Below are 13822 nucleotides of genomic sequence, written 5' to 3'. Positions count from 1 at the left end.
ACTTAGCCGAGGATGGCTAGCCGGGTTGTGTGGAAAACGCATTTTTCCTTGTTTTTTTAAAATATATTTTATTGAAAATTTTTGGCCAACCATAACAGTACATTGTGTATCCTTTACACAGGAATATAACAATATAAATAACAATGGCCAGTTTTATAAACAAGAAATAAATAATATAAAAACAAAACAAAACGGCAACTGCCTTGTCCCAAGTAAATACTCTCCAAAAATATGTCCAATATACAATTATCTATAACAACAACCTATACATATTGTACTTATATATTAACATCCCTGAGAGTCCTTCTGGTTCCCTCCACCCCCTGGGCTGCTGCTGCTGTCTTCTTCTTTTCCATTCCCTCTATCTCTCTGTGAGGTATTCGACGAACGGTTGCCACCGCCTGGTGAACCCTTGAGCCGATCCCCTTAGGACGAACTTAATCCGTTCCAGCTTTATAAACCCTGCCATGTCATTTATCCAGGTCTCCACACCCGGGGGCTTGGCTTCCTTCCACATCAACAGTATCCTGCGATGGGCTACTAGGGACGCAAAGGCCAAAACATCAGCCTCTCTCGCCTCCTGCACTCCCGGCTCTTCTGCAACCCCAAATATAGCCAACCCCCAGCTTGGTTCGACCTGTACCCCCACTACCTTCGAAAGCACCTTTGTCACCCCCACCCAAAACCCCTGTAGTGCCGGACATGACCAGAACATGTGGGTGTGATTCGCTGGGCTTCTCGAGCATCTCGCACACCTATCCTCTACTCCAAAAAATTTGCTGAGCCGTGTTCCAGTCATATGCGCCCTGTGTAACACCTTAAATTGTATCAGGCTTAGTCTGGCACACGAGGACGATGAGTTTACCCTACTTAGGGCATCAGCTCACAGCCCCTCCTCAATCTCCTCCCCCAGCTCTTCTTCCCATTTCCCTTTCAGCTCATCTACCATAATCTCCCTCTCGTCTCTCATTTCCCTATATGTGTCTGACACCTTACCGTCCCCCACCCATGTCTTTGAGATCACTCTGTCCTGCACCTCCTGCGTCGGGGGCTGCGGGAATTCCCTCACCTGTTGCCTCGCAAAAGCCCTCAGTTGCATATACCGCAATGCATTCCCTTGGGGCAACCCATATTTTTCGGTCAGCGCTCCCAGACTTGCAAACGTCCCATCTACAAACAGATCTTTCAAATGTGTTACTCCTGCTCTTTGCCATGTTCCAAATCCCCCATCCATTCTCCCCGGGGCAAACCTATGGTTATTTCTTATCGGGGATCACACCGAGGCTCCCGTCTTTCCCCTATGCCGTCTCCACTGCCACCAAATTTTCAAAGTAGCCACCACCACCGGGCTTGTGGTGTATTTCTTCGGTGAGAACGGCAATGGCGCCGTCACCATAGCTTGTAGGCTAGTCCCCCTACAGGACGCCCTCTCCAATCTCTTCCACGCCGCTCCCTCCTCTTCTCCCATCCACACACATACCATTGAGATGTTGGCGGCCCAGTAGTACTCACTCAGGTTCGGTAGCGCCAGCCCCCCCCCTATCCCTACTACGCTGCAAAAATCCCTTCCTCACTCTCGGGGTCTTCCCGGCCCACACAAAACTCATGATACTCTTCTCAATCCTTTTGAAAAAAGCCTTCGTGATCACCACCGGGAGGCACTGAAACACAAAGAGGAATCTCGGGAGGACCACCATTTTAACCGCCTGCACCCTCCCTGCCAATGACAGGGATACCATGTCCCATCTCTTAAAGTCCTCCTCCATCTGTTCCACCAACCGCGTTAAATTTAACCTATGCAATGTACCCCAATTCTTGGCTATCTGGATCCCCAAGTAACGAAAGTCCCTTGTTACCTTCCTCAGCGGTAAGTCCTCTATTTCTCTGCTCTGCTCCCCTGGATGCACCACAAACAACTCACTTTTCCCCATGTTCAGTTTATACCCTGAAAATTCTCCAAACTCCCCAAGTATCCGCATTATCTCTGGCATCCCCTCCGCCGGGTCCGCTACATATAACAACAAATCGTCCGCATACAGAGATACCCGGTGTTCTTCTCCCCCTCTGAGTACTCCCCTCCACTTCCTGGAACCCCTCAATGCTATTGCCAGGGGCTCAATCGCCAACGCAAACAGTAATGGGGACAGAGGGCATCCCTGCCTCGTCCCTCTATGGAGCCGAAAGTAACAGACCCCCGTCCATTCGTGACCACACTTGCCATCGGGGCCCTATACAACAGCTGTACCCATCTAATATACTCATCTCCAAAACCAAATCTCCTCAGCACCTCCCACAAATAATCCCACTCCACTCTATCAAATGCTTTCTCGGCATCCATCGCCACCACTATCTCCGCTTCCCCCTCTGGTGGGGGCATCATCATTACCCCTAGCAGCCTCCGTATATTCGTATTCAGCTGTCTCCCCTTCACAAACCCAGTTTGGTCCTCATGGACCGCCCCCGGGACACAATCCTCTATCCTCATTGCCACTACCTTGGCCAGAATCTTAGCGTCTACATTTAGGAGGGAAATAGGTCTATAGGACCCGCATTGCAGCGGGTCCTTTTCCTTCTTCAGGAGAAGCGATATCGTTGCCTCTGACATAGTCGGGGGCAGCTGTCCCCTTTCCTTCGCCTCATTAAAGGTTCTCATCAGTAGCGGGGCGAGCAAGTCCACATATTTCCTATAAAATTCAACTGGAAATCCATCCGGTCCCGGAGCCTTCCCCGCCTGCATGCTCCTAATTCCTTTCACTACTTCCTCCATTTCGATCTGTGCTCCCAGTCCCACCCTCTCCTGCTCCTCCACCTTAGGAAATTCCAGCCGGTCCAGAAAGCACATCATTCTCTCCTTCCCATCCGGGGGCTGAGCTTCGTATAATCTTTTATAGAATGACTTGAACACTCCATTCACTCTCTCCGCTCCCCGCTCCATCTCTCCTTCCTCATCCCTCACTCCCCCTATTTCCCTCGCTGCTCCCCTTTTCCTCAATTGGTGGGCCAGCAACCTGCTCGCCTTCTCCCCATATTCGTACTGTACACCCTGTGCCTTCCTCCACTGTGCCTCTGCAGTACCCGTTGTCAGCAAATCAAATTCTACGTGTAACCTTTGCCTTTCCCTGTACAGTCCCTCCTCCGGTGCCTCCGCATATTGCCTGTCCACCCTCAGAAGTTCTTGCAGCAACCGCTCCCGTTCCCTACTCTCCTGCTTTCCTTTATGTGCCCTTATTGATATCAGCTCCCCTCTAACCACTGCCTTCAGCGCCTCCCAGACCACTCCCACCTGGACCTCCCCATTATCATTGAGTTCCAAGTACTTTTCAATGCACCCCCTCACCCTTAGACACACACCCTCATCCGCCATTAGTCCCATGTCCATTCTCCAGGGTGGACGCCCTTCTGTTTCCTCCCCTATCTCCAAGTCCACCCAATGTGGAGCGTGATCCGAAATGGCTATAGCCGTATACTCCGTCCCCCTCACCTTCGGGATCAACGCCCTTCCCAAAACAAAAAAGTCTATTCGCGAATAAACTTTGTGGACATAGGAGAAAAACGAAAACTCCTTACTCCTAGGTCTGCTAAATCTCCACGGGTCTACTCCTCCCATCTGCTCCATAAAATCTCTAAGCACCTTGGCTGCTGCCGGCCTCCTTCCAGTCTGGACCTCGACCTATCCAGCCCTGGTTCCAGCACCGTATTAAAATCTCCCCCCATTACCAACTTTCCCACCTCTAGGTCCGGGATGCGTCCTAGCATGCGCCTCATAAAATTGGCATCATCCCAGTTCGGGGCATATACGTTTACCAAGACCACCGCCTCCCCCTGTAATTTGCCGCTCACCATCACGTATCTGCCCCCACTATCCGCCACTATGGTCTTTGCCTCAAACATTACCTGCTTCCCCACTAATATAGCCACCCCCCTGTTTTTCGCATCTAGCCCCGAATGAAACACCTGCCCCACCCATCCTATGCGTAGTCTAAGATGGTCTATCAGTTTCAAGTGCGTCTCCTGTAACATAACCACGTCTGCCTTAAGTTTCTTAAGGTGTGCGAGTACCCGTGCCCTCTTTATCGGCCCGTTCAGCCCTCTCACATTCCACGTGATCAACCGGGTTGGGGGGCTTTTTACCCCCCCCCCCCCTTGTCGATTAGCCATCCCCTTTTTCCAGCTCCTCACCCGGTTCCCACGCAGCTGTGTCCCCCCCAGGCGGTGCCCCCCCACCCACCCCACCCCATACCGGCTCCCCCCTCTCCCCAGCAGCAGCAACCCTGGAACTCCCCCCTTCCACCCCCCCCCCCGCTAGATCCCCCACTAGCGTAGTTACACCCCCCATGTTGCTCCCAGAAGTCAACAAACTCTGGCCGACCTCAGCTTCCCCCCGTGACCTCGGCTCGCACCGTGCGACGCCCCCTCCTTCCTGCTTCCCTATTCCCGCCGTGATTATCATAGCGCGGGAACAAAGCCCGCGCTTCCCTTTTGGCCCCGCCCCCCATGGCCAACGCCCCATCTCCTCCACCTCCCTTCCTCCCTCCACCACCACCTGTGGAAGAGAGAAAAGTTACCGCATCGCAGGATTAATAACATAAAACTCCTCTTTCCCCCCTTTTTCCCCCCTCTTCGCCCCCCATACTCGCCCCACCACTTCGTTTCAAACTTTCTTTTTTAATAACCCGCTTATTCCAATTTTTCTTCCACAATAAAAGTCCACGCCTCATCCGCCGTCTCAAAGTAGTGGTGCCTCCCTTGATATCTGACCCACAGTCTTGCTGGTTGCAGCATTCCAAATTTTATCTTCTTTTTGTGAAGCACCGCCTTGGCCCGATTAAAGCTCGCCCTCCTTCTCGCCACCTCCGCACTCCAGTCTTGATTTTTTTTTTTTATAAATATTTTATTGAAAATTTTTGGTCAACCAACACAGTACATTGTGCATCCTTTACACAACATTATAACAATACAGATAATAATGACCTTTTTTATATAAACAAAAAACAACAAATAAATAAATATTAAATAACACAAATGAAAACTAGCCCTAATTGGCAACTGCCTTGTCACAGGCTACACCCCCCCCCCAAGTCCTGGGCTGCTGCTGCTGCCTTCTTTTTTCCCCCATCTATCTTTCCGCAAGATATTCGACGAACGGTTGCCACCGCCTGGTGAACCCTTGAGCCGACCCCCTTAGGACGAACTTAATCCGCTCTAGCTTTATGAACCCCGCCATGTCATTTATCCAGGTCTCCACCCCCGGGGGCTTGGCTTCTTTCCACATTAGCAATATCCTGCGCCGGGCTACTAGGGACGCAAAGGCCAAAACATCGGCCTCTCTCGCCTCCTGCACTCCCGGCTCTTGTGCAACCCCAAATATAGCCAACCCCCAGCTTGGTTCGACCCGGACTCCTACTACTTTTGAAAGCGCCTTTGTCACCCCCACCCAAAACCCCTGTAGTGCCGGACATGACCAAAACATATGGGTATGATTCGCTGGGCTTCTCGAGCACCTCGCACACCTATCCTCCACCCCAAAAAATTTACTGAGCCGTGTTCCAGTCATATGTGCCCTGTGTAATACCTTAAACTGAATCAGGCTTAGCCTGGCACACGAGGACGACGAGTTTACCCTGTTTAGGGCATCTGCCCACAGCCCCTCCTCGATCTCCTCCCCTAGCTCTTCTTCCCATTTCCCTTTTAGTTCATCCACCATAGTCTCCCCTTCGTCCCTCATTTCCCTATATATATCCGACACCTTACCATCCCCCACCCATTTCTTTGAGATGACTCTGTCCTGCACCTCTTGTGTCGGGAGCTGCAGGAATTCCCTCACCTGTTGCCTCGCAAAAGCCCTCAATTGCATGTACCTGAATGTATTCCCTTGGGGCAACCCATATTTCTCGGTCAGCGCTCCCAGACTTGCGAACTTCCCATCCACAAATAGATCTTTCAGTTGCGTTATTCCTGCTCTTTGCCACATTCCATATCCCCCATCCATTCCCCCCGGGGCAAACCTATGGTTGTTTCTTATCGGGGACCCCCCCAATGCTCCGGTCTTTCCCCTATGTCGTCTCCACTGTCCCCAAATCTTCAGTGTAGCTACCACCACCGGGCTCGTGGTGTAGTTCCTCGGTGAGAACGGCAATGGGGCTGTCACCATAGCCTGCAGGCTGGTCCCCCTACAGGACGCCCTCTCTAATCTCTTCCACGCCGCTCCCTCCTCCTCTCCCATCCACTTACTCACCATTGAAATATTAGCGGCCCAATAGTACTCACTTAGGCTCGGTAGTGCCAGCCCCCCCCTATCCCTACTACGCTGTAAGAATCCCTTCCTCACTCTCGGAGTCTTCCCGGCCCAAACAAAACCCATGATGCTCTTTTCTATCCTTTTAAAAAAAGCCTTCGTGATCACCACCGGGAGGCACTGAAACACAAAGAGGAATCTCGGGAGGACCACCATCTTAACCGCCTGCACCCTACCTGCCATTGACAGTGCTACCATATCCCATCTCTTGAAATCTTCCTCCATCTGTTCCACCAACCGCGTTAAATTTAGCCTGTGCAATGTGCCCCAATTCTTAGCTATCTGGATCCCCAGGTAACGAAAGTCTCTTGTTACCTTCCTCAACGGTAGGTCTTCTATTTCTCTACTCTGCTCCCCTGGATGCACCACAAACAGCTCACTCTTCCCCATGTTCAATTTATACCCTGAAAAATCCCCAAACTCCCCAAGTATCCGCATTATTTCTGGCATCCCCTCCGCCGGATCCGCCACATATAGTAGCAAATCATCCGCATATAAAGATACCCGGTGTTCTTCTCCTCCCCTAAGTATTCCCCTCCATCTCTTGGAACCTCTCAGCGCTATCGCCAGGGGCTCAATCGCCAGTGCAAACAATAATGGGGACAGAGGACATCCCTGCCTTGTCCCTCTATGGAGCCGAAAATATGCCGATCCCCGTCCATTCGTGACCACACTCGCCACTGGGGCCCTATACAATAGCTGCACCCATCTAACATACCCCTCTCCAAAACCAAATCTCCTCCACACCTCCCACAGATAATCCCATTCCACTCTATCAAATGCTTTCTCGGCATCCATCGCCACTACTATCTCCGTTTCACCCTCTGGTGGGGCCATCATCATTACCCCTAACAGCCTCCGTATATTCGTGTTCAGCTGTCTCCCCTTCACAAACCCAGTTTGGTCCTCGTGAACCACCCCCGGGACACATTCCTCTATTCTCATTGCCATTACCTTGGCCAGGACCTTGGCATCCACATTTAGGAGGGAAATTGGTCTGTAGGACCCGCATTGTAGCGGGTCCTTTTCCTTCTTTAAGAGAAGCGATATCGTTGCTTCAGACATAGTCGGGGGCAGTTGTCCCCTTTCCTTTGCCTCGTTAAAGGTCCTCGTCAGTACCGGGGCGAGCAAGTCCAAATATTTTCTGTAAAATTCAACTGGGAATCCGTCCGGTCCCGGGGCCTTTCCCGTCTGCATGTTCCTAATTCCTTTCACCACTTCTTCTACCGTGATCTGTGCTCCCAGTCCCACCCTTTCCTGCTCTTCCACCTTGGGAATTTCCAGCCGATCCAAAAAATCCATCATTCTCTCCCTCCCATCCGGGGGTTGAGCTTCATATAATTTTTTATAAAATGTCTTGAACACTTCATTCACTCTCTCCGCTCCCCGCTCCATCTCTCCTTCCTCATCCCTCACTCCCCCTATTTCCCTCGCTGCTCCCCTTTTCCTCAATTGGTGTGCCAGCAATCTGCTCGCCTTCTCCCCATATTCATACTGCACACCCTGCGCCTTCCTCCATTGTGCCTCTGCAGTGCCTGTAGTCAGCAAGTCAAATTCCACATGCAGCCTTTGCCTTTCCCTGTACAGTCCCTCCTCCGGTGCTTCCGCATATTGTCTGTCCACCCTCAAAAGTTCTTGCAGCAACCGCTCCCGTTCCTTACTCTCCTGCTTCCCTTTATGTGCCCTTATTGATATCAGCTCCCCCCTAACCACCGCCTTCAACGCCTCCCAGACCACTCCCACCTGAACCTCCCCATTGTCATTGAGTTCCAAGTACTTTTCAATACATCCCCTCACCCTTAGGCACACCCCCTCATCCGCCATTAGTCCCATGTCCATTCTCCAGGGTGGGCGCCCTCCTGTTTCCTCCCCTATCTCCAAGTCTACCCAGTGTGGGGCATGATCCGAAATGGCTATAGCCGTATATTCCGTTCCCCTCACCTTCGGGATCAATGCCCTACCCAACACACAAAAGTCTATGCGCGAATAGACTTTATGGACATAGGAGAAAAACGAGAACTCCTTACTCCTCGGTCTACTGAATCTCCACGGGTCCACACCTCCCATCTGCTCCATAAAATCCTTAAGCACCTTGGCTGCTGCCGGCCTCCTACCAGTCCTGGACTTCGACCTATCCAGCCCTGGTTCCAACACCGTGTTAAAGTCTCCCCCCATTATCAGCTTTCCCGTCTCTAGGTCCGGGATGCGTCCTAGCATTCGCCTCATAAAGTTGGCATCATCCCAGTTCGGGGCATACACGTTTACCAAAACCACCATCTCTCCCTGTAATTTGCCACTCACCATCACGTATCTGCCCCCATTATCCGCCACTATAGTCTTTGCCTCGAACATTACCCGCTTCCCCACTAATATAGCCACCCACCTGTTTTTCGCATCCAGCCCCGAATGGAACACCTGCCCCACCCATCCTTTGCGCAGCCTAACCTGGTCTATCAGTTTCAGGTGCGTTTCCTGTAACATAACCACATCTGCTTTAAGTTTCTTAAGGTGTGCGAGTACTCGTGCCCTCTTTATCGGCCCTTTGAGCCCTCTCACGTTCCACGTGATCAGCCGAGTTGGGGGGCTTCCCACCCCCCCCCCTTGCCGGTTAGCCATCATCTTTTTCCAGCTTCTCACCCAGTTCCCACGCAGCTGTATCTCCCCCAGGCGGTGCCCCCCCGCCCATCCTCTCCCGTACCCACTCCCCCCTTTCCCCAGCAGCAGCAACCCAGTAATTCCCCCCTCCCACCCCCCCCCCCCGCTCGACCCCCCGCTAGCGTAATTACTCCCCCCATGTTGCTCCCAGAAGTCAGCAAACTCTGGCTGACCTCGGCTTCCCCCCGTGACCACGGCTCGCACCGTGCGACGCCCCCTCCTTCCTGCTTCTCTATTCCCGCCATAATTATCATAGCGCGGGAACCAAGCCCGCGCTTCTCCCTCGGCCCCGCCTCCCATGGCCAACGCCCCATCTCCTCTCCCTCCCCACCTCCCCCATCACCACCTGTGGGAGAAAGAAAAGTTACCATACCGCAGGATTAGAACATAAAACCCCTCTTCGCCCCCCCCATTCGCCCCACCACTTTGTCCAAACGTTCTTTTTCATAATCCACTCATTCCAGTTTTTCTTCTACAATAAAAGTCCACGCTTCATCCGCCGTCTCAAAGTAGTGGTGCCTCCCTTGATATGTGACCCACAGTCTTGCCGGTTGCAGCATTCCAAATTTTATCTTCCTTTTATGAAGTACCGCCTTGGCCCGATTAAAGCTCGCCCTCCTTCTCGCCACCTCCGCACTCCAGTCTTGATAAACGCGGATCACCGCGTTCTCCCATTTACTGCACCGAGTTTTCTTCGCCCATCTAAGGACCATTTCTCTATCCTTAAAACGGAGGAATCTCACCACTATGGCTCTGGGAGTTTCTCCTGCTCTCGATCCTCGCACCATAACTCGGTACGCTCCCTCCACCTCCAACGGACCCGTCGGGGCCTCCGCTCCCATTAACGAGTGCAGCATCGTGCTCACATATGCCCCGACGTCCGCCCCCTCCACACCTTCAGGAAGGCCAAGAATCCTCAGGTTGTTCCTCCTTGCGTTGTTTTCCAGTGCCTCCAACCTCTCCACACATCGTTTCTGATGTGCCTCCTGTATCTCCGACTTCACCACCAGGCCCTGTATATCGTTCTCATTCTCGGCTGCTTTCGCCTTCACGACCCGAAGCTCCTGCTCCTGGGTCTTTTGTTCCTCCTTTAGCCCTTCGATCGCCTGTAGTATCGGGGCCAACAACTCTTTCTTCATTTCCTTTTTTATCTCCTCCACGCAGCATTTCAAGAACTCTTGTTGTTCAGGGCCCCATATGAAACTGCCACCTTCCGACGCCATCTTGGTTTTTGCTTGCCTTCCTTGCCGTTGTTCCAAAGGATCCGCTGCAATCCGGCCACTTTCCTCTCCTTTTTCCATCCGTGTCCAGGGGGAACACCCTTCTGGTTTACCGCACGGTGTTTTTAGCCGTTAAAATTGCCGTTGGGGCTCCTATCAAGAGCCCAAAAGTCCGTTCCACCGGGAGCTGCCGAAACGTGCGACTTAGCTGGTCATCGACGCACCCCCGCACTCCAGTCTTGATATACGCGGATCACCGCGTTCTCCCACCTACTGCTCCGAGTTTTCTTTGCCCATCTAAGGACCATATCTCTGTCCTTAAAACGGAGGAATCTCACCACTATGGCTCTAGGAATTTCTCCTACTCTCGGTCCTCGCGCCATCACTCGGTATGCTCTCTCCACCTCCAGCGGACCCGCCGGGGCCTCCGCTCCCATTAATGAGTGCAGCATCGTGCTCACATATGCCCCGACGTCCGCTCCTTCTGCACCTTCAGGAAGACCAAGAATCCTTAAATTATTCCTCCTCGCGTTATTCTCCAGCACCTCCAGTCTTTCCACACATCGTTTATGGTGTGCCTCATGTATTTCCGTCTTCACCATCAGGCCCTGTATATCGTCCTCATTCTCGGCAGCCTTTGCCTTCACAACCCGAAGCTCCCGCTCCTGGGTCTTTTGCTCATCTTCGGCTGAATTCTCTGCGTCAGGATGCCCCATTTGATGCTCCCCGTCGGATGCTCCATCCTGACGGCATGGGGCTGCCCCACAATGGGAAACCCCATTGACAAGCTGGCGAAACGGAGAATCCCAAAGGCGTGCTGAACCGGCGGTCTGACGCGGCGGGACGGACAAACCCACCCTTAATCTCTCAAATTTAAAATTCCGCCCAAGTTGTTTTATATACATCCGTTACTCCTATGGCCTTACTGGCTTTAGGTCTCTTATTTTTAAAATTGAACACTCTGAGTTTGCCTTCACTTTGAGGTACCCTTCGTTCTCTGGTCTGCCTCTCTTTGTAGGACCATCCACTGCTGTGGGCTCCCTAATTGGGCCTGAAACTTCAAGAACCTGTCTGCTGTCCAATTGGGGACACATGGGTATCCTGATTTGGAAATGGTCCTGAAAATTCACGATTGGCACAAGATTCTGCCGTGCGAGTTATGTTTTGACTGAAGAAGGCATCACAGGTGAGTACAATTATGTCCTTTTTCAAGCTACACACAAACACATTACAAGTGGGGTGTCCTGGATAGGTTTCATATATAAGGACTGCAGTGATCTCACATGGGTATGTACAGAAGGGGCTAATGGGTAATGGAAAGACCACTAGGGGGCAGCATTGGCGTGTATAAAAGGGGAAGCAAGCAGCCCTCTGGCCTGTTGGGTGGATTAGACTGTGAGGAGAACAGAGGCAGAGATTTAGCTCAGGGCTGTTAGTGTGGTCAGGCCTAGTTGTAGTGTATAGAAAAGTTGTAACCTTTCTACTAGTACAGTTCTTAAAGTAAGAACTCACGCAGTTATTTAAGTTGTGTTGCTCAATAAACCTTCTGTAAAACTTCTGGACGACTTCAAGCCTTCTTCCAAAGCCTCTACTGTAACTGAGTTAAGTAGCACAGATTACCTGCCTTACAGGTAACAAAGCAAGGACAACCTTCTTCAGTACCTGCCGCTGTAAGAGGTTTTATTAAACTGGTGTTAAGATGTCTGCCTCCAGGGACAGCCCCATGGCATAGCCATTTGACTATGGAAAGACAGACATGTCAATCAGACCTGTTAAATTTCAAAAAACAAAAAGTCCCTTTTCATTTTGAACAAAAGATACAAACATCCCTTTTTTCTCCCGCCCCTCACCAGTGACGTAACAAGATTCCTGCTGAGAAAGGGCGTCCCTGCCAAATGTTCCCCCCACATTAAGAAATCCCCCTATACTAAGTGACGCACGTCGCCGAGATTTACAACTGCTTTTGCAAAATGTGAAGCAGTTGAAGGGAACCCATGGGGGAGTAGAATTAAATGTAGCCCCAGGGGGAAAAGGACATGCCTAGACATTGCCTTGGCAGGCTGTCTAGAGAACTATAATGAAGGGGGTTGTTCTGGTGCTTCTGCAGGAGGAGTTGCCGCGGTGCTTGTGGCGGGGGGGGGGGTTATATTTTTCATGCAGATTAGAACACCCTTTTTAAAAGGTACTCCAACCTCTGTGGAGCCAGTGTTGCCATATGTATCAGGTCCCGCCCCGCAGCGTGACAGAAAAAGTCATGTCCCCAGATTTTCTGTGCAGAGTGCCAGAGAATTCTGCTCATTCTCTCCCTCGCTCTGTGGTTTTCTGTCTTCCTGAATTGTAGCATTCATTCGGGGTTCAAAATGATTGCCCAAACCATTCAGTATCTTTGCCATCTGTTTTCTCTTATCATCAGTTAGATTTAGAGTGATGCACACTTTGTTGCAGTCCTCGCCCTGCAGTGTTAATGGCTTGTTAATTAAGTCTGTTGCAATCTCATTGTTTTCCCATTATAAGTGGAACAACTGCCAATTTTGCCACGCGTGACTTTATTTGCTGCACGTTTTGCATTCCATACAATTCCAAATGTGTCAATCCAAGCACATCTACAATAATGGTTACGTGTTAACCTCCTAAATAGGGACATCATTGATATAAATAAAATAGTGGGTTGGGCCAGATATGGATTTTCAGAATTTAAGAACATCACATTTTTAAATTAAAAAAAAAAAATTTAGAGTCCCCAATTCATTTTTCCCTATGAGGCAATTTAGCATGGCCAGTTCACGTACCTGCACATCTTTGGGTTGTGGGGGCGAAACCCACGCAAACACGGGGGAATGTGCAAACTCCACACAGGCAGTGACCCAGGGCCGGGATCGAACCTGGGACCTCAGCGCCGTGAGGCAGCAGTGCTAACCCTTGCGCCACATTGCTGTCCTTAAGAACATCAAATTGACTGACACCCACTGCAGCAATGAGGATTTCTGCATTCTTGGTGCTGTTGCATTTCATAAGAGAAATAAAAATGAGGTCCCGTCTGCCCTTTTCATCGGATGTAAAAGATTTGATGAGGAGTTGTGGAGCTGGCCTGGCCAACATTTTTGTCCATTGACCTACAGTATCAAAATGTCCAAATCTCTGCTGAACAAAATTAAAACATGTTATTGCCCTTTTCTTTGTTTTGTTTCTGTTGGCTCACAAAGCTGCCATTATGATAGGATCCCATAGGGGGCATGATCTGACCACCAAATTCAGAATTTCAGAAGGATGCAGTGAGGGAAATACTAACTTCTTCTGGTAATCTTTGGGAGTCATTCGACCCAATACAGCTATGAAGGCCTGCACAAGGGTCAGTATGTGCATCCTGGGTAGTGAGGGAAAAATGAGAAGATAATAATGTACGGCTGAGCCAACCTGGATCAACAAGAGGATATCTCGACAGAAACCTCTAAATGTTATTCTTGTCTGCTGTGAGGAATTTCCCAGGCAGTACCACAGAAAGGTTTGTGCCAAACCAAACTTCAGCATATCTTTGACCAAGTAAGGAAGGCCTTTTAAAGGAATCCTTAAAAATCAAGCCATGTAATAGCAATAGCATTCATGTTCTGACAGCTTGTCTTAAAAGGTTCTCCTGGTTTCTGCATCTCTTTTC

At 50.7% G+C, this 13822-nt stretch overlaps 1 protein-coding gene across 1 annotated transcript in view; it reads right to left on the bottom strand.

Annotated features, from left to right (window-relative positions):
• LOC140422212 (cation channel sperm-associated auxiliary subunit epsilon-like) overlaps window positions 1-13822 on the bottom strand; it is a 289036-nt gene that overhangs the window by 251968 nt on the left and 23246 nt on the right. The gene's annotated exons all lie outside the window — the stretch shown is intronic.

The sequence above is a fragment of the Scyliorhinus torazame genome, chromosome 1, assembly GCF_047496885.1.
Source record: "Scyliorhinus torazame isolate Kashiwa2021f chromosome 1, sScyTor2.1, whole genome shotgun sequence".
NCBI classification, from domain to species: domain Eukaryota; kingdom Metazoa; phylum Chordata; class Chondrichthyes; order Carcharhiniformes; family Scyliorhinidae; genus Scyliorhinus; species Scyliorhinus torazame.
This window is presented reverse-complemented; position numbering and strand designations above follow the sequence as displayed.